General features: G+C 39.1%; 1 protein-coding gene across 1 annotated transcript in view; it reads right to left on the bottom strand.

The window, feature by feature from the left end:
- The window catches only part of PRKCE (protein kinase C epsilon), a 301,550-nt gene that overhangs the window by 114,892 nt on the left and 166,987 nt on the right, over window positions 1-19,671 (bottom strand). The window lies entirely within an intron of this gene.

The raw sequence follows: 19,671 nt of genomic DNA, 5'->3' as shown, positions 1-19,671 counted from the left end.
AATGTTCAAGGGAAGGAATTTGTTCCTCTTAACCAATTCCTGTTCAATTGTGTACGAGATTTAATGGTAGAGAAAGTAAAAAAATGAAGATACATCTCAGAATGAAAACCTTTGGAAAAAATCCTCCAAGGTGCATGGGTCTTTTTTCCCCAAGGCTTTTTTTTAATTTTATTTTATCACCAACAACCTCCATAGCATTCTGTATGCATTAAGCAAGAGCTGAGGATGAATTAGCAATGAAGAATAGTACACAGCTGTTAATGAAAGACAGATTTTACAAGCATTCCTTGAGCCACTTGCATCTCTGCAAAACAGAATATCAGATTTGGAGGGGACCACATTCAGTCATCCACTGCCAACAGAATCTATGCATTCACTAATTCAGTGCATATAACACTTTGAAATGTATTTAGCACTTGTCATTCTCTGAATTTCAGCTATCCTGAATCATTACGATGGCCTAAAGATGCCAGCTTTGGTCTGTTACAAGCTTTTCTATACACAAATAAATTCTCCAAGCAACTGTACAGTATTTAACAATAACACAAAGAAAATTAGAAGTCCGAGAATAACTCAAATCTATAATAGTCTCAAATTCTTTTACAAACACTGAAATAAATCCTGGTTTTGAGGGTTGCAAAATTAAAAGGTATTGATTTAGGAATTCCTAGAAAATGGTCTTAGATGAAGCCAAAGGATGGATATCCTGTGAAAATACAGAGCACAGACCCACAAATCGAGATCAATTTCTTTCACTGCACAGCAAGGGCTAAAACCTATGACACTTGCAAATTCATTCATGCACTAAAAAGCCTAAGCTCCTCACACATTAACATATTAGAAAAACTTCATACTCAGGAGCGGGTTTTCACCCTAAGATGACACATTTGTGGGATGGCCAGAATGGCATTACTTTTCTATTCTAAGTGAGTCCTCAGTAAATAAACATTGACTTATACACAAAGCTGCCCCTTTTATTTATGCCAAAGACAATCAAAAAGCAATGGCTCTAGGTAGCCCTTCAAGAAAGACATAAGAAGTACCAAAGAGTTATCAATTATGTTTATTTTTATGTTGACAATTATGTTTATTTTTATGCATTAAGCAAAACTCTGATGTCTAATAAATACCACAGCCCCGTGAAAGACTGTCTTCCACAGAGAATACGTAACAAGCAGTTGGAAATCCTACCAAAAGACTCCTATTTCCAGCTTCTGAATTTACTGACTTCACAAAGCTGCTGGAAATCTTTTAGAAGTTATTATTATAGGAAATAATTCCATATTAACATAGAACTGTTCTTTCAGTTATCATCCAGATTGTAGAATTTGCTAAAGTATGCAGCCTGGGTGTGAGAAAGTTAAAATCCCACTCTCCTGGAAAGTGTTCCCAAAAAGTTATCTGCTTATACAAAACGAACAAGATGTTCTGACAGTGCACAGTTCACACTTGATATGATAATCAGTCTACAATACTGCTTTTCTCCTTTTTCCATCTTAAGAGTAATTCTTCACAGATAAAGCACCTGTAATTTTACAGAGCAGATAAAAATTGTCCTCTTGTTTTGGCTAGATAAACACAATATCATGACACTTTTTTTTACCAACAAAGGCTTAAAACTAATTTTACTGTATTACTTTCAGTTCTATATTTAATACTTTTATGAAATCCCATTTTTCCCTTACAATACTTACAGTTAAAATAAAACAACAAAACAGTGTCTTTTACAGAAATGCACTGACTTGAAAATAGCTACAAGCAATACACCAATCCTGAAATCATCAGATGAAATGGCAGGCCTCGATTATTGATACCACTTCCACACAAACAGCATCTCTGTGTGTGAGGATGCCAAAACAGCTCAGGGAAATGCAGTTTTCTTGGTCTGTCTTGGATAATGTTGGAGGTCCGTTAGCCAGCTCCCCCAAAACTGTCTCTCCTGTCAGTCTGCTGTTCCACATTTCTCACTAAAGACTAGCACTTGGCCAAATCCGTGCCCTGCCCCCTGCTTTAGTGTTGAACTGCACAGATGCACTGCATGTCCAAGAGCAGTGCCTCCCCAGCAGTGACTCTGCCTCTACCTCACCTCTCATGACAGCCTGCGTAGAGCCCCCACCTTGTCAGTCAGCAGCAGTACTTGTTTGGGGGGGTCGGAGTACCATCTGGCATTACAGTGCATCATTGGACACTGGATGACTGGAAACCAGCCTTTCATCAAAGCAGACCAAGTCACAAGAGAAATTAAGTCACCCATGAGCTTTACATTCAGTTTACATGAAGTTCAGCTAGCTTGTTCACTGTTACCCAACAAAACCACATACGCAATGCTTTTCCACAGTCCCCAAGTAAAACGCTGCCACGTCTTGTACGATTCACACCGCTGTTGTGGACCACAGGCACAAAACCAGGCAGTAGCTTTCCCAGGTGACTCAGAAGCGGATGATCACATCTGTGCTGGCTCACACCCAAGGCTGTGAACCACTCATTTCTAGTAGCACTAACAATAGTCTTATGTTTAAATTAAAATCCATTTATCTCTTACTGAACAGCCACACCAGAGATGTTCATTTAACAGTCTGAAAACACGTCCTTAGAAAGGCAGCTACACTGCTCTCCCCAAAGTTCTCTCGTTGTTCGCAAGCAGGAAAGCCAGAGATCACTAAATGCTACCAGAAAACAGTACTTGGGAAAACCCCCAACATTTGTGTGATACAGCCAACTAATGTTTTCAATACATACTTTAGAAAATATGAGCATCCCAAACAAAGCTGGCCTTTAAATATATTTTAAAAAGAAAAAGTCTTACAGTGGTATGCGATAGATTCTAGAAAATATCATTAGGATACTGCATACTGCCCAATCATTGCATTTCTATTCTTAGCAGAGGAGTTCAAATGAAAATTAAGTAGATTTACTGTAGCAGTCTATAAGCAAGTTCCAACAGAAACAATTTCTTCTCACAGTATTTCTACTAAATAGTCACAGAGGGTTATCATTTCCTCAGTAAAAGCTGTTTCTTTATGTAACGTACATTCTGTTCCTCGTTTTGATTTTGAGTCCTTCAGCCCTTTATATTATTCAGTTTATCTTCTTTTACTGCATTTATTTAACTTTCATTTTCAAAAGAAGGAGTAAGAAAGGCTCATGATAATTTCCAAGTGTTCATGGAGAATACTGTCAATGCAGCACACTGAGTTTAGGCTTTATATGACGGTACTTGAGAACTGGCAAATTTAGAACTAATTTCATCTCCAAACTATACCCAGTAATGCCACTACTTCTTTTCATTGCAGCCAAGAGTAACTCTGATTTATTTGGAAAACAATAGCATATAATTGCTTTTGTAGACTCATACGTACTAACACATTGCCTACAATTTCAAAGACTGAAAAGACTTGCAGGCTTGACTCCAAGCTCTTAGAGAAGTGTTATAAAAGTCCAAAGTATTTGGCATGCAAATTGCACAAAATTCACAAACAGTTGCAAAATGGATGTTTAAATGAACTGTCTGGAACTACATTTAACATTGTTAATCGTGTAGTATCTGTTAAGTATGTATTATAAGTCATAAGTTAAAAGATAAGAAAGTGACGCATAATACTCAGCAACCCTCAAAGGGGGCAAGATTGGAGGAAAAAGACCCTGTATACCAAATAACAAAGCCTGGAACATGTCAGGTCTCATTTCACACTAAAATGGTTTCAGCATAAATGAGAAGGGTTTAGTGTGGAGCACTAGCTGCAACAGGCAGACTTATTCTGTGCAGCAAAATGTGCCATTTCCATTCTTTATGCTCTATGTTGCGAGTGCTTACAGAATTCTGACAACAAACAAAAAAATGGAAAGAGAGAGATTACATGCACAGAGAGGTTTTTCGGCATCTGTTATTGCTCAGAATGACGACTTCTAAAAGGGAACACGCTGGGCACTTCTTAATCTGGAGGGGATTGCCATCGAACAGTGACAGCATTTGGGGAAGGAAAAAAAAAAATCAATCAGATGGTTTAGTTAAATGGCTACTGCCTCATCAAAGCCAAACTGTAGGCCATGTACAACAGTAACGCTCGCAGCAACAGGTGTAGGTCCCCATGCAACGGAACATTGACACCCACGGCACTGCTGGCACAAAGTGCTTTTCACCCTGGGCATCTCTGGGGTGTCTTCACGTTGCTGTCATCCGTAACTACAACTAGCATCCAGACAAACCAGCTGCTTTAACACCAACCCTTAATATTCACAACAGAGCCTAACTGAATAACAAATGCAAAGGAACAATGATTGTACTGATGCTTTATTGCTGAAGATTAAAATTAAGAGCTTTTGTATCATATTTAAGCCTGACCACTTTAACCAGCAGGTATATACTGAAATAGAGCTTTTGTTTTAGTACTATAAAACATCTAAACGGAGGAAGGATATTGAGACAGGAGATGTAATTTGCTTGAAGTTATGCTGAAAAGTGAGAAGGGGCAGGAACAATGTCCAGGACTCCTCAGGTTTCAGGATGGAGTGTAACCGGATCATTATGCATCAAAATTTGGTCTCAAAGGATAATTTCCAAACTCTATTTTGGGCCTCTACAGTAGAAGCATATATACTGCCATCAAGATTTCTCCAGGCAGAAACTGTTACAGGATTTTGCCTTTAAGGCTTAAAACTTCTTTAAAGGAAAAAAAAAAAAAAAAAGTTAAACACCCTCATTCTATCTCCTTTCTTTTAAAAAAGCCTTGTTTTGTAGTAACACATGCAAAAACCCTAATTTTGTAACTTTGAGACAAAAAATAGCTAGGTAAATGCTACAATATAATTTCACAAAGCTGTTACTGGTGAACACAGAAATTAATTCGATAGTTTATCACAGTCCTAGAAAGAGCATGCCATTTTTCTATGTCTTTTTATAGAAGTATAATATTTCCAGACTATTTCTTTAACAAGGAATAAGCACACAGGTTTTGCTTACTGTATCTTGAATCTGCTTTCTTTAGGAAAGCTGACAGGAAATTTCTGGTTTAATAGGAGAAGAATCAGATCCTTAGATAACACTATATTTTTAAAGAAAACAAAGATGATGAGTGTTACTAAAGAAATGAAAAAATGCTCACAGAATGGGTGACTTTTAGAAGAGACAGGTGTCTTGACAAGACATGCCTGTTAATATGAGCTACTTACTGAATGCATTGAAGAATAAATTGCATTTTAAAGTAGATCAAGCCCAAATACGGTGGGTGGCTTTGTAGCATAGGCTCAGGCTCAAGTTTATTTGCCTTCAAACACATGCTTATCTTTAAATGCTTAAATTCTTGCCTAAAAGAGAGATTCTGCCTATATGCATTTAAAGACTTCCCTTGACATGCAAACAGATAAAAGTGATTGGAGTTGTGACAGGCATGTATTTTTGTTTCAGGGCTTGTTTTCCTTTTTTTTTTAAAAAAAAAAAAAAACCAAAACCAAAAACCAAACCTATAAAGGTATCCAAATGATTATTTACACATGGTTCAAACCTTCTCTACATACTCAATTATTATCATGAACACATTCATTAGCTCACTCAAAGCTGAAGGGACAACAGTAACTCCCCCCATCCTTTCAAATGGAAATACTTTCACATTCGATTCACTTACTAAAGGAGAACATGAAGTCCAGAAGTACTGGAGAGCCTCATAGATACTGAAGGTCTGATTGCAATTTCAGCACATGGAGAAGTCCGATTTGGTTTTCAGAAGTGTCCCAACCTTGCTGGCTGGCAAGAATTTGATCCAAGTGTTCAAAACCAGGAGGATGAAGCCTGGTACCTGAAGGGACACTGCTGCCACAGCTGCAGGCCATCCGCTCTGCTGCAGCAGAAGCTGGGGGTGAGGGAGGATTAGTTCCTACATGTGCTCAAGCGAAATACTCCTTCAAATGACTTTGAGACTTTCCTTAAGCAAGCCTTCAAGATGAGCCCTCACATGTTTCTGCTCTCCATCCGCACAGTGCCCGCAGTGACAACATACACAAGCTTAAGGTATTAACAACATGGAATTACACATGGTTGTCTTCAGATGATCATACAGCATGTTTTAATAATTCTAATATTTAATGAACAGATTTCTATTTTATAGGAACGGTTGATAGGACAACTGCTAGGGGATGGATATAAATATAGGGTGCTACATCCATTTTTTAGACCCCCAGGGGCTCACACAGATGACAGGGGTACTGACCTCAGAGGGTGAATGTAGCAATTCCTACAGATAAACAGCTGTCAGATCCTCAAAGTAAGCAAATCGGAGACAGATTCCTCCTACTTCCTCTCAATTTCTTTATTGGTGGTATTTAACATTAATGATTTTAAGAAATGTGGTATTTCTGAAATAAAAAAACTGTAACTACAATTTTCACATTACATTTTTTTTGGCAAAAGAAGTTCTATTGCTAGAAATACCACAGGGAAGTTAGTGCTATATGATAGGTTTTCTGAAAAGTCCATTTCACATCTCAAGGTTTTTAAAATTTCAACTTCAAAGACTTTCCACAAGACAGAATTTAGAGCTTTTTCAGTTGGAAAGGAGACAACGTGACAGACAACAGGCCAAAAAAAAAAAAAAAATCAATGCTAACTAAGGTTATTTCGGTCTTTCAGTGTTATCTTTCAGGAGGAACAAACAGCCTCACTCTAAACACAATGCCCTTATGTCAATAAATCTGCAGCTGAAATCAGAGAGGTGGAAATGCATTCTACATATGGTAAATACTAAAGCTATTATTCAGGAGAAAAATCTTACTCTATGGAATGGAATGGGACTACTCATGTAATAACTAGTAATGTAAAATAATAATTTGTAAAATGTAGAACAGTTTTTGTGCCATAATTTCACATGCTAAACTTAACAGGAAGAAAATTAGTTTGTGGCAATGACATTCAGTTCATGTTGATACAGTGTTAGTAATGACTAGTATTAGTAGCCTGGTGTTAGTATTGATAGCGTTAAGTCCTGACAGGCTAAGAAGGTGCAATAGCTCTTATTAAATCAACTACTTACTAAAGCTAAAAAAGTACATCATCTTTTGAATGAAGAAACTACATATACAATATGTTATATTATTATTATTATCAGATTGTTATAACTATGATCAGACCAAAATCCATCCTTGAGACTAGGTTTCCCTACCCTTATTGCTGCAAGTCTGCAAACATGCCCTGCAATGTGATTGCAGCATGCTCCTCAGAGCATGCCCAGCCACTTGTGGTGGTAGTGGTCGATACTCTGGCACCACACGCTTGTATTGACTGTCCTTTGGCTGTCTTCAAGGAAAGAAGAAAAATGTGGCAAACCATTGCAGCCAAGGCTGCTGTGAAAGATGAACTTTCAAAGCGGCGTACACATGCATGTCTATTTTAAGAGCTCCAGGCTATGGAAGTATCTGCAGCGTCAACTGACCTCTCTGCAGGGTCAACACCTGAGCTGCTGGCCTTTCTCAGTTCCTGGAAAGGAAATGGTGTTGTGATGCTAAGAAGGAAAACAAGCATTGTGAAAATTTCAGGACAAAGCGCTTGTCCCAGAGGTAACTATTAAACCAGACAGATCCCAAGTAACAGTACTTTAAGCGTGTTTGTGATAGATCAGAGAAGTTCAGCAGTCTTTTTCTAACAGTTGCAAAAGCCACACAGAGCGCGATGAAACAGAACCTGGTATGGCTGGGGTTTCTGGTCTTTCAGAAAAGAGTTGTTTCTTACGTATTTTTTCAACCCCAGCCTTGTTCCTTTGCCATAGAATAACAGAAGCACAAGTAGCGGGCACCTAGGAGATGCCCAAGCCCAGCCTCCTGCAGTGGGGAAGGCTCACATGTACTTCAGGCATCCTCAGCTTCCATTTTTCTGACGGTTCTTGAAAATCTCCAGTGAGGGAAATTCCACAACACACTCGTGTATCTTGTTTCATTACTCTGGCAGGCAGGCTGTTTTGCTAATAGCCAACCGAAATCCTTTTGCAGTAAGCTATGCTGAATGAGTGAATGGCAACCTGAAAAATCAAGTTTTTTGCCAGCACAGAAACTACTGAAGCATCTGTTGCAAGGCAACCATCATCCTGCTGTATACCATATAAAAGACCAGGGGCTGGGGATGGCCACAGACACAGCAAGATGTCACAGAAAAGATGACTAGAAATTTTGCATACTTCTCAGACCACAGCAAGACAGAAGCTGCTTTGAACTAAACAGGTCCCTGTGGATACCCCAGTCCCATGATAGCTGCAGAAAAGCCGTGATATTTGAAGGTAAAAAGGAGAATTAAAACCACTTCCTGCCTTTAAGCTACTAAATCTCAGAGTCATCTTGTTGATTCTATTTCCACATCTCCCTCCTGATAGTGACAACTTGCTTCCATCTGAGTTTAGAAATGGTGTGTAAAAAAGCTCACTTGCGCTAAAATCTCCATATTAAATATGATAATTCCATGTAATCACATTAAGCACCCATGGTGTAAAACCTACACAGGTCAGAGAAGATGGCTTTCAAAACATAGTTTTATAATGGTTATACCCACTCCGATAAAAAAAAGCTGAAGCCTGTGATACACATTACACATATTCAGGGTTCAGACTGCTTCCAAGGGGAAAAGGAATCTTCTTACCTACAATTGGGAAAGACGCCATTCTGAGGTGTCACCATTGCAGACATGAGAAGTACAGAAACTTCAGTAAGTTTACTTTGGAGAAGTGATTCTTTCTGCATTTTCTTTTAATTTTTCTACATTTGTTTCTCCATAAAGTACTAACTACTTGCTTGTATCCTCCATGGGGCAGAGGGAGTCCACTGCAGAACTGCTTGTGATTTAAAAGAGCCTCACACAGTGCCTATGTAATAACTGAGAAAGCCAGAGAAGATTGCATAGCAGCCCCTTTGTCCCAAACAGGAAGAATTCTTCCCATTAGTCTGACTAATTTTGGTATAAATTAAAAAGGCACTGAATCCTGAATACTTTGCTCAAAAAATACTGAGGAAGGCCAGAGGGAGTTTCGAGGGCAGGCAGAATGACAGTGATACATTAACATTTCATTTACAGACTTTTTTTCTTATACTTTCAGATAACAGTAATGATATTTTTCAACAAATTAAAATAGAGGCTGTAAAAATTTGGAAGTTACTTCCCCTCAACAGTATTAAAGTTATAAGATATAAAGTATCTGTACCTTCATGTGGTAAACCCGATAATGAGACTGTAATGGTTCTGATAAACAGAAGAGGATTTGACCCCAAGCAGTAGGAAGTGTTATTAGAAATAACAAGTGAGACAACCATCTTCATAGCCACTGTTTGGAAAATAGGTTCAGGATGCCTTATACATGTTTTATCTCACTGTAACTGTACAGAAGCTTTGTCTGCTTAGATAAATAATTTAGAATACTATTAAAATTTCAAGTTATTAAGTGTTGGGAAAGAAATCTTTCAGAATGCAAACTATTTTTATTTCAGAATAACTCAAAAGGCTCTGTTCTCTGAAGTATGCTGATACTTGGGGTTGGCCACAGAAACAGTATCTAGCCACTGTTCAATTATTTCTTGTTCTTATGCTGTGTTCTTCGTAATTTTTTGAGTATAGAGAATGCACCATAATATCTCAATACATCTTAGAAACAAGTACGTGGCTGCCAGTGGTATCTGAACTCCTTTATGCCAGCTCTTCATCTAGCCAGGAAGCCAAATCTGGTAAAATTCTGGACAATCTGCAGGAATAGCTGATCGGGGTGTCACTGAAACATGGCCCCACCATGGCAACCTGAGGCACTGTGTCTGCATCAAGGAAATCCTGACAGCCACCCTGTGGATGGCAGCCCGGCCAGCCTGACAGAAAGATCAAGCTTTCTAATGTAACTCTAAGCAGTCCTAATCATGTTTCTCCTTTTGTTTCACCACTTATATCTTTTATAAGTTGGTTCTGCATGCTAAAAACACATGATATACCTTTGCTCTGCAGTGAAGCCTATAGGGCACCCAATGGGTAAGAGAGTGTGTCCTCATTTGAACTGCACAGATTATTTTTTTCCTTTCTTGGATGGAGGGTGCAGGAGTCTATAGGTAATCAACCTTTGGACTTTCCATTTCTCACAATTCTACTGCTGAACTGAATAAAACAAGTGAAAGATTCTAATGTTACTTGTCACCTTAGAAAGGACTGTTCTCCAAGACAACTGCCACCAATAAACAACATCTGTCACTACTTTTCCCTTTTTGGCCCAATTTCTGCTCGTGTTCCAGCATGTCACTGCTCTTCCTGGTTTACATCTTTTACTAAGGGCCATATTACGACAATCCTGCCACCCTCTACCAACATCTTCATTTTGTCCATTTCCTAAGTGGGCAATTCTTGCAATCATTTGTAAGAGACAAAAATCAGCAGCAAAAGAACTCATTCCCTCTTTCCTGTGTCTTTTTTGCAAACGTGGGAGGAATTTTTCTTATTCAGATACCCCCCCACACACGCGCACAACAAAAGCTTAATTAAGAACGTCTCTGACTCACAAGCAACGCTATTAAAGCAACTCTCCCATCTATGTCTTTCAACATTAAATATATTATTACTAATTTCCATTCACAGAACAATAATAGATATATTATGTAAATCCTGAAGTACTCATATGATTTATTATCAGCATACTACTTTAAAACCCCAATTTAGCAAAGCATTTCTGGATATGGCTACATGAAAGAGTATACTCACTGTGCCAAGGATTTCAATGGAAATCTTCCAATATTTAAAGCACTACTTACCTGCCCTGCTACATGCTAATTCTATGCGTCTATTGCACGGTAAAAATGGAAATGTGCTAAACAGTATGTTCTTTCTCCCTGCCAGGCTTATGGGCACAGCATCATGAGGTAATTGCAAATGGTGAGTTTGCAGATTGTCAGTAGAGCCTGAATGTGTTATACAGGTTTTTACTGGGGGGGGACTGACACATGACAAAGATGGGGGGATGACCACACTCATGACCTATCATTGGCAGAAGAAATATTTCTCAGCGATAAGATTAAATAGGAGAAGTTTTAACACTTCTTATTTGCTTTCAGGTTGCAATATACAGGTTACTTTACTGTCCAAACTCTACATAACAATATAAAAAACAGAGTAATAAGGTGAAACCACAGTGTTAACTCATCCTACTTTTGTAGAAGGAATTTGGGGCCTACCATGCATTTGCTACCAGCTCCATCATGTACTCTAGTTTGTAATATTAGATTGTTATTACATACTGCTGATTTTTCCTTTTGCAGGTCTTACAGCAAAAAGAACAGTAAAGGGACCTCTCTCCCGATTCCTATGACTCCCAGCAAAGTTTTGCAGCATTTCAGGTTTTGCATAGTGTGCTAGCTGAAAAACATAACAACATGAGAACCCTGGCTCTTGTTAAACAAAGCAACATGTATCTAGCCCTCAAGTTACGGAGAAAAGCTTGAAAGATGTGACATGAATGCATCTAAAGACTGAAAAGCACAAAAAAGTCCTAGTGGAGTTCCCCCACCCCAGCATTATTATGGAAAATCTTGCTTGTCTCTGTACACTGGATACATGACTTCAAATCAGTACGGGGTTTGCATGGCACGGTTTTAGTACCAGGGGGGCTACAGGGGTGGCTTCTGTGAGAAGCTGCTAGAAGCTTCCTCTATGTCCGACAGAGCCAATGCCAGCCGGCTGCAAGACAGACCCGCTGCTGGCCAAGGCCGAGCCCATCAGTGATGGTGGCTGCGCCTCTGAGATACCATACTTAAGAAGGGGAAAAAAAACCTGCTGTGCAGCAGCAGTCAGAAGAAACGAGTGAGGATATGTGAGAGGAACCACTCAGCAGGCACCAAGGTCAGTGAAGCAGGAGGGGGAGGAGGTGCTCCAGGCACCGGAGCAGAGATTCCCCTGCAGCCCCTGGTGAAGCCCATGGTGAGGCAGCTGTCCCCCTGCAGCCCATGCAGGTCCACGCTGGAGCAGATATCCACCTGCAGCCCAGGGAGGACCCCATGCCGGAGCAGGGGGATGTGCCCGAAGAAGGCTGTGACCCCATGCAAAGCCTGCGCTGGAGCAGGCTCCTGGCAGGACCTGTGGACCCATGGAGAGAGAGGAGCCCAGGCTGGAGCAGGTTTGCTGGCAGGACTTGTGACCCCGTGGGGGACCCACACTGGAGCAGTCTGCTCCTGAAGGACTGCACCCCGTGGAAGGGACCCATGCTGGAGCAGTTCATGAAGGACTGCAGCCCGTGGGAAAGGACTCATGTTGGAGAAGTTCATGGAGGACTGTCTCCTGTGGGAGGGACCCCATGCCGGAGCAGGGGAAGAGCGTGAGGAGTTGTCCCCTGAGGAGGAAGGAGCGGCAGAGACAACGTGTGATGAACTGACCACAACCCTCATTCTCCGTCCCCCTGTGCCGCTTGGGGGGAGGAGGTAGAGAAATAGGGAGTGAAGTTGAGCCCGGGAAGAATGAAGTGGTGGAGGGAAGGTGTTTTTTAAGATTTGGTTTTATTTCTCATTTATCCTACTCTTATTTGATTGGTAATAAATTAAACTACTTTCCCCAAGTTGAGTCTGGTTTGCCCATGATAGTTACTGGTGAGTGATCTCCCTGTCCTTATCTCAACCCACGAGCCTTTTGTTGCATTTTTCTCCCCCTGTCCAGTTGAGGAGGGAAGTGATAGAGCAGCTTGGTGGGCACCTGGCATCCAGCCAGGGTCACGCCACTACAGCTGGTCAAACTTTGTGTTTTACTGTATAAGACACACACATGGGTGGAAGACAAGACTCTCTGTGTTTGAAATGAGTTACAAAAATGTACTTGTTCCTAACTTCTGCTACCTTCTTGATATTCCAAATTTCCTACATCCAGTGTTCACATATTTATTTAGCCCCAATTCTCCAGCCTGTGGTAAGACAGATGTATGAGTGTCTTTCACATTTTCAATGATTTGGTGAGCATGTGGCTCAAGCTTTCACATAAAATGAAAAGTGCTTCTGGCTTATGAAAAGATGCTTAACTGGACACCTAATTTCCAGCTGAGTGAGAATTTCAGAAAAGTTTTTAAGTATCAACTGCTTGAAGTAATCTAATGGGACCCGAGCCATTTTTCCTGACCTAAGGCAGATTAAGTCTCTAATAAAAAGTATACTTACAGAGGAAAAGAACTGGCAAACAGCCTTTGAAGAGGCAACAGATGTGTTGATTGAGATGTAGTTTGTTTTTCATACTTCTCTAAAGTTGATGTAATATTCAAGAATACTTAAGAACTTACTGATGGAAGCAGCTGGCAAGTGGGAAGGGTGGGATGTTGGATGATGAGGTGCCTTACTGTGGGAATGGGGAGGGGGGGAGGCAGGAAAGACCAAAATGGAATCAGACAGAGTTTTAATCCTCTCACTTTGGAGAAAGAAACTCAGAGAAAAATAGGACGTGAAAGAAAAGGGAGGGAGGAATGGAAGTGAACCTAGGGCTGATGAAAGAGAACACATCAGAGAATACTCCTTTTCCTCCCTGTAGGACAAACTGAGCAATGCGGCTCACACCAGTCAATGGCCCAAGCTCCAAGGCCAACCTGAGTTTAGGATTATTGTCAGTCAGTAAATTAATTTCCTTTCTACCCATGTGCTGTAAAGAAAAGTTAACTCTGCCTATTACAGAAAAATCATATCTAAGAACTAGCAGATATATACGTACAAGAAGTTAGCTACAGAAGAGCACTCAAGATCTCTATTTTTCCCAAGGGATCTAGATACCTGTCTTGCAGTGCTCTAAGAGAATGGATATTCTCATGCTTAAAGAAAATACGTTAGACTTGATAAGGTTTTCCCAAAGATACTGAGCCAACCAAGTTCACTAAAACAACTAACTTAAAAAAACCAAACAGATGCTGCTTTAGACCCACTATTGTTTTCTTCAGATACATGATAGTGAAAGCTAATTCAAACTATGTTTACGCAGAAAAACAGGTACAGAAAGCCAGCTTAGCAAGTTAAGACAGCTAACTGTTGTATTCTATTACATTACTCTAAACTAACTGATATTTTTCTCCTTCAGCAAATCACCTTTTGTTACTTCCTAAGACTAAAAGCAGTTCCGTACTAACAAATCCCCACAGCACTCATTGAAGGTTGACTTTCAAAATAGACGTGAAGACTCTATACAAGAATTAATCAATGTGTGTCAGAGAAAACCTGCTTCTAACACTTCTTAAAACTGTAAGTCTTCCAAGAAAAATATTTATTAAACTCTGGGCTGTGCACCTGTATACTGTAGCTGAAAAAGAAAATGGAACTCAGAAAAAAAATACTGAATTTTTTTCTTCTCTTCTTCAGCACAAAGATCAAATCAAATGCTACTTCAAGATCCAAACAACTTTCTTCCTATTTAGTCCAGAAACTAAATCAGACAATGAAAACAGAGACAAAACAATTCTTGGAATGATTGCCAATTTACTTTTTCTCTTATTATTCCAGTGCTCTAAATGTTTTCCATTCAGCGCTGACCCTGACTTCAAACAAGCGGTACTACCTTTGGATATGCTAAGGCGTCAGGTAAGTTCTCCTGCCACTGACGGCACAGAACTCATCTAGAAACCTGTGCACAGCACAAGGAGGATGAGGTCCAAGCAAAACCTGTGGAGAGCCAAGGGAATGACAAGGAGACTGCCTGCAGCACAAAGGACGACTATTTGTACATCTTAATGCTCTGTATGCATAGTCACATGAGGATAAGATCTATCCTTGGTTGCAGCCCTACAGTTCTGCCAGAGAACAGAGACTCATATATAAAATCAAGCAGAATTTGGCTCAGTTGACTTACAGTAGAGATAAAAAAAGAAACCTTGATTGCCTATGTCCAAACTGTAAGGATACAAAATGTTCTAGCAATTCGAAAATACAAACCTCTAAAACTTCATTCCTTTTATTGTTTTGTTTATTAACAGGTCAAGACATAGCAGACACTTTAAAAAAAGTTTTCCTTAAAAAATTCAAGTCACAGCCTATGATCTCAAACCCTTTCCGTCCTCTTTGGTTTCCCAAACACCTCTGCTCATATTCAAACACTACATAATTCATTTTAACTTAGCCTTATCAGGCTGCTGAATAAGGATGTGAAAGTCAGCTGGCTGTAAATTGAAAAAATATATTCAGTGCCTCCTTATTGCTGCTGTCACTGATTTAGCTGTTCCCATGGTAAACTTAAATACCCGCACAGGAAGCTGTATCACCTATCAATTCACAAGTTGGGAAGTGTGGTGTATGGAGATTTAACAGATCCCAGAACTGTCTGGGTGAAGGATGTGGCAGTTGAAAGCTGGAGGCTGGATTTCTTTCTCCCCCCCTGCTTTTTTTTTTTTTTTTTTTAACTTCTATGATCTCAAGAATAAGACATATGGCAGCATTTCCAAGTTGGTTTCAAAGAGATTTCCCACTTACTTTCTCTAAGTGTGAATTACTTAAGAAGGTGTCAGAAGTTCCTCGAAAAAATCCTTTTAACAGTGGTTGTCTTTAGAAAAAGGACTTCTAGAGAGAAGCTCCCACTTTTTTTTTTTCTTTTAAAACAATTTTGACATCTCTATAGCTGGAGCCTCTGACTTGACTACCCATATGACACATCACAGCACTCATGAATTAGTTTTTTACAATCGTTTCAATTGAGAAAAAAATGAAGCTTCCTTGTTAATAAGGAGACACAAAACACCCGAAGGAGGAGATCATCCCCCAGGCTACAAAATTCACCATCAGAAGTTGCATAGGTAAGAGCTAATGTCTCCTTCTTCCTTCAGTAAATATCTACCAAAAAATCAAATATATGCTTACATGTTGAAAAGATTTCTCTGAACTTTTCTTTAATAAAACACTACCTTTGCCATTAGCATGCTAGTAGCCAAATAAAAATGTAATGCATTTTGAGAAATAGAAATAAAGATGGAAAAACCCAATTTTTAAGGAAAACCCAATTTTTTTAGACTAAATAAAGCCATGTTTATAGTCTGCCTTTTTCTTTATTTCACACCCAAAACCAGTAACAAAATATTTCAATAACAAAGAAAAAAAAAGCATTTAAAGATTGTTTTTAACAAGTATAAAAGAAAGGCAAGGAAACACAAACACAGCATTTCGACATTCAAGTACTCCAAACATCTCTTAAAGTGAAGGTGACTCTTGACTACTTGTCCTGGAGTTGTTACAAAGCCCCCAGCAACACTCCATCCAATGCACGAAACCAAACCTTTCTTTTCAGTGTACTTGGAAAACTCATTGCATTTGAAAATCTAATATGACACAGTGAATCCAAACCAATCAGTTGTGAGTAGTGATTTTCTGATCCTCCATTTCTGAGACCACCATAAGAAGCTTAGGTTAGAAAGTACAGATTTTATAAGATACAGTGAAACTGTCTGAACTCAGCTATGTTAAACGTGTTTTAAATCCTATATCCAAAAGCAGAGGTATTCAGAATAGCTGCCCATACTTAGGAACTCAGACCACCATGTCCGCGCTGCAGAATCGGTTTGCTTATATTATGCAAGAATATCATCTTAGGACACACAATATCCCTCGTTTCATGATGAGAAAAAAAGTCACAGAAATGGGCCAAGAAAATGAGATGTAGCTAAGCAATTTTCAGCCAGCCCACACAGAACATTAGGGGAAAGAAAGCATTCCTTTGAGCAAGCATTAGCACTATTATTAGCAGCATCTAAACTTATTTAAAGTAATTATTCCAGTATCTATTCCAGCAGGCAATACAAATTACACTTGTCCCTTAGATAGGGAGACAGACACAAAATCATGAATATGATCCTCCCTCTGCATTGTATTTATCTTTACCAGAAGCAAGGAAAACAAGATAGAAAGCATTCCTGGAAACTAAGGGCAAAAATAAATCTTAGTTTAAGAGAGGCTATTTTATAAATTATGATTATTGTGCCAGAGCTGTGGGTTCGATGAAAATGGATTGTAAGTGATTTAGAAAGATGTAGAAAGCTGCATCACAAATTAAAAGTAATAAGATCTCAGTCTGACATTTGTCCCATTGAATACACAAGAGATCAGCAAATCATTGCTGCCCGCCTTCAGCAACGGAAGAGGTGCGTGGCTCTACTGTTGCACCAGAAGCACTTTTTGAATCACACTTTCCAGAACACGGAACCATCAAAATAAACGGACCTAGGCATTTGCAAGTTTTTAAACAAATGGGGCAATCATGAGATGCAAGAAGCACTTGGCTTCAGACCCGTGAATATCTCTAGTTTTATTTGTATCACATTTTTCCCTTCCTTTCATTCCCACAAGGTGTAACTTCACGCTGACATTTCACAACATCACCGATCTGGTCATACATGCAACAGGAGGGTGAATTCCTACTAATTCTTACTGAAATACTATTGATAAGTTACCCTTTTTAACATGGTGTTATACCACTGGTCCCAAGATAGGGACCTCTAAAACAACTGTGGGCTACATACTAAAATACAATGGTCTCGTGATTGGGACCAACTCTGATAAATTGCTGGGAGTTTTGAATTGTATTGCTGTAAACTCACACAAATAGAATATGTCTCTGTACATACAAAATAAAGAGTCACAAAATAACAGTTCTTTGGAATAGGTTTTTAAAGGTGCTTTATAGCTTACAACAAAGTTAAAGAAAAAACATCTCTTTTTAATTTAAGAAATTGAAACAGACATTTTCCTCCTATGTAATATGAAATAAGAGGTTATATTAGACTAGGCAAATAATTACTCACTTTTTAGTTTTTAAAATTTATTTATCTATTTATTTACATGTAGTGGTGTTATTTCTTTCCTTTAAGTCTAAGTCCTGAAAAATGGCATTTCGCCTTTGATCAACTTTTTTCTTCTAACACTGTCAAACACTGATTCTCCCTTTCTCTCCACCCCTGTGTTTCAGAGGAACAACAGCTGGAACTGACATGGCTGGTTTTGTCTATTCTATGACATTTTTCAAGGATTTTTTTTTTTTATACATCATACGTGGACTAATCGCAGTGACTATGCCAGCTTAAACTGTGGGAATAGGGTCCAGTAATGAATCTGTGATGGGCAAAATGATCAAAGAGCCACATAAATAAAATAAAACATTTATACTAGAGTAATGTTATTTTTAATTTCAGAATAATATACAAGTAAGGCTGATAATATCAAAGCAAACAATTACTGAGGAAGAATAAGCCAACGATTTCTCCTAGTAAATCCACGTATAAAAACCACCTGACTTATCCAGAAATTATGCCATGCATACAGTATTATTCATATATCACAAATACATGAAAAGACGTATTTAGAGTATACAGCCTTGCCCTCACATCCTACTTGCCTTCATAACCAGCCTAACTTAGTTAGTACAACAGCAGCAGTGTGTGTGACTGTCAGTAATAGTGACAATCTCTCGAAACAGCATTTTTTTACCGCTACATTTCAAAGGGCTTTACCCAAGAGGCACAGAGACATTGAATGCCATGCCTGAGGCCACCCAGAAAACCTGTGGCAGAGGACCTGTGCACGGTGCCTTCACAGTCTTCACCCAGCAGCACTTTCGTCCCATCATTTCTAAGCACCTAGAGACTGATACGGTGCTTACAACTAATATCAAATAATCACTTCCTTGAACCCTCCTGCTTGATCACTAAATAAGGACATTTTTTTTCCTGTGATTTTTTCCCCATAGTATGAAAAATACAAAGGGCGTTAGCCCATGCTCAGTAGCTTTAAGTTTATATCCCTGTTTCTGAACTATATTTTAACTCTGTGCCACGCTGGAACTATTTTTATAGATTCAACCACCTCCCAGTTGGGCAGAAACTGGTAATCAAAAATCAGTTACAGATAAAAGCCAATGGAAATCTTAGAAACAACTGTGACACCTAAAACAGAGCTAACAATACCTACCAAGTGCTTTTACCTATACCATATAAATGTATCACAGCTGTGTTTTTCAAAGGGAAACTAGTATAACGATGTGTTTAGCTAAATAAAAATACGTCACTTTGTTTTGTTCATAAGAAAATTATACATGTAGTAGATATACTATAAAATTAGGCATCTTGACAAGCTTGTAATCAGCATCCCGCTAGTTACCGAACTTAATCCTGCATCCTCTTTGCCTGTCTTTTGCAATTCCAGCTGAACACTTGTGACAGTCACCTGTCCTTTGTGCTCGGATATAAGCAATAGAAAATGTATAAAACCCCTGTCCTATGTATTTAGAAGGCATAACAGTGTTGTTTTCTCTATAAAATGTTATTTTATTTGAAGATAATCATCAACCCCAAACATAATTAAATGCAAAGTGAAAATGACCGTCTCTCTCTTACACACCGTTTTCATGAACCACAAGAGTAATTCAGGCTGGAAGGCGCCTCAGGAGGTGTCTGGTCCAAACCCTGCCCCAAGCGGCTCCGGCTAAAGCAGGCTGCTCTGGGCCTTGTCCAGTCAAAATCCAAATATATCCAAGGTTCACACCCATTCTCCAACATTTATCCTCTAAGTAGCCTCAGTTAGCTTACTTAATTTTAGCTACAGAGACTATCAATGACAAAGCCAGGACTATACCCCCAAAAATCTGAGTTTAGACCACTTGATCCAATGATCAAACTACAACATTTCCTCCCCAATTTAAACTATAGGAATTCATTTACTGTCATGTGATCTGTAGTACAAATG

Source organism: Pelecanus crispus, chromosome 3 (assembly GCF_030463565.1).
Source record: "Pelecanus crispus isolate bPelCri1 chromosome 3, bPelCri1.pri, whole genome shotgun sequence".
Classification (NCBI taxonomy): Eukaryota; Metazoa; Chordata; class Aves; order Pelecaniformes; family Pelecanidae; genus Pelecanus; species Pelecanus crispus.
The sequence above is the reverse complement of the archived record's forward strand: the minus strand, read 5'-3'. Positions and strand labels throughout refer to the sequence as shown.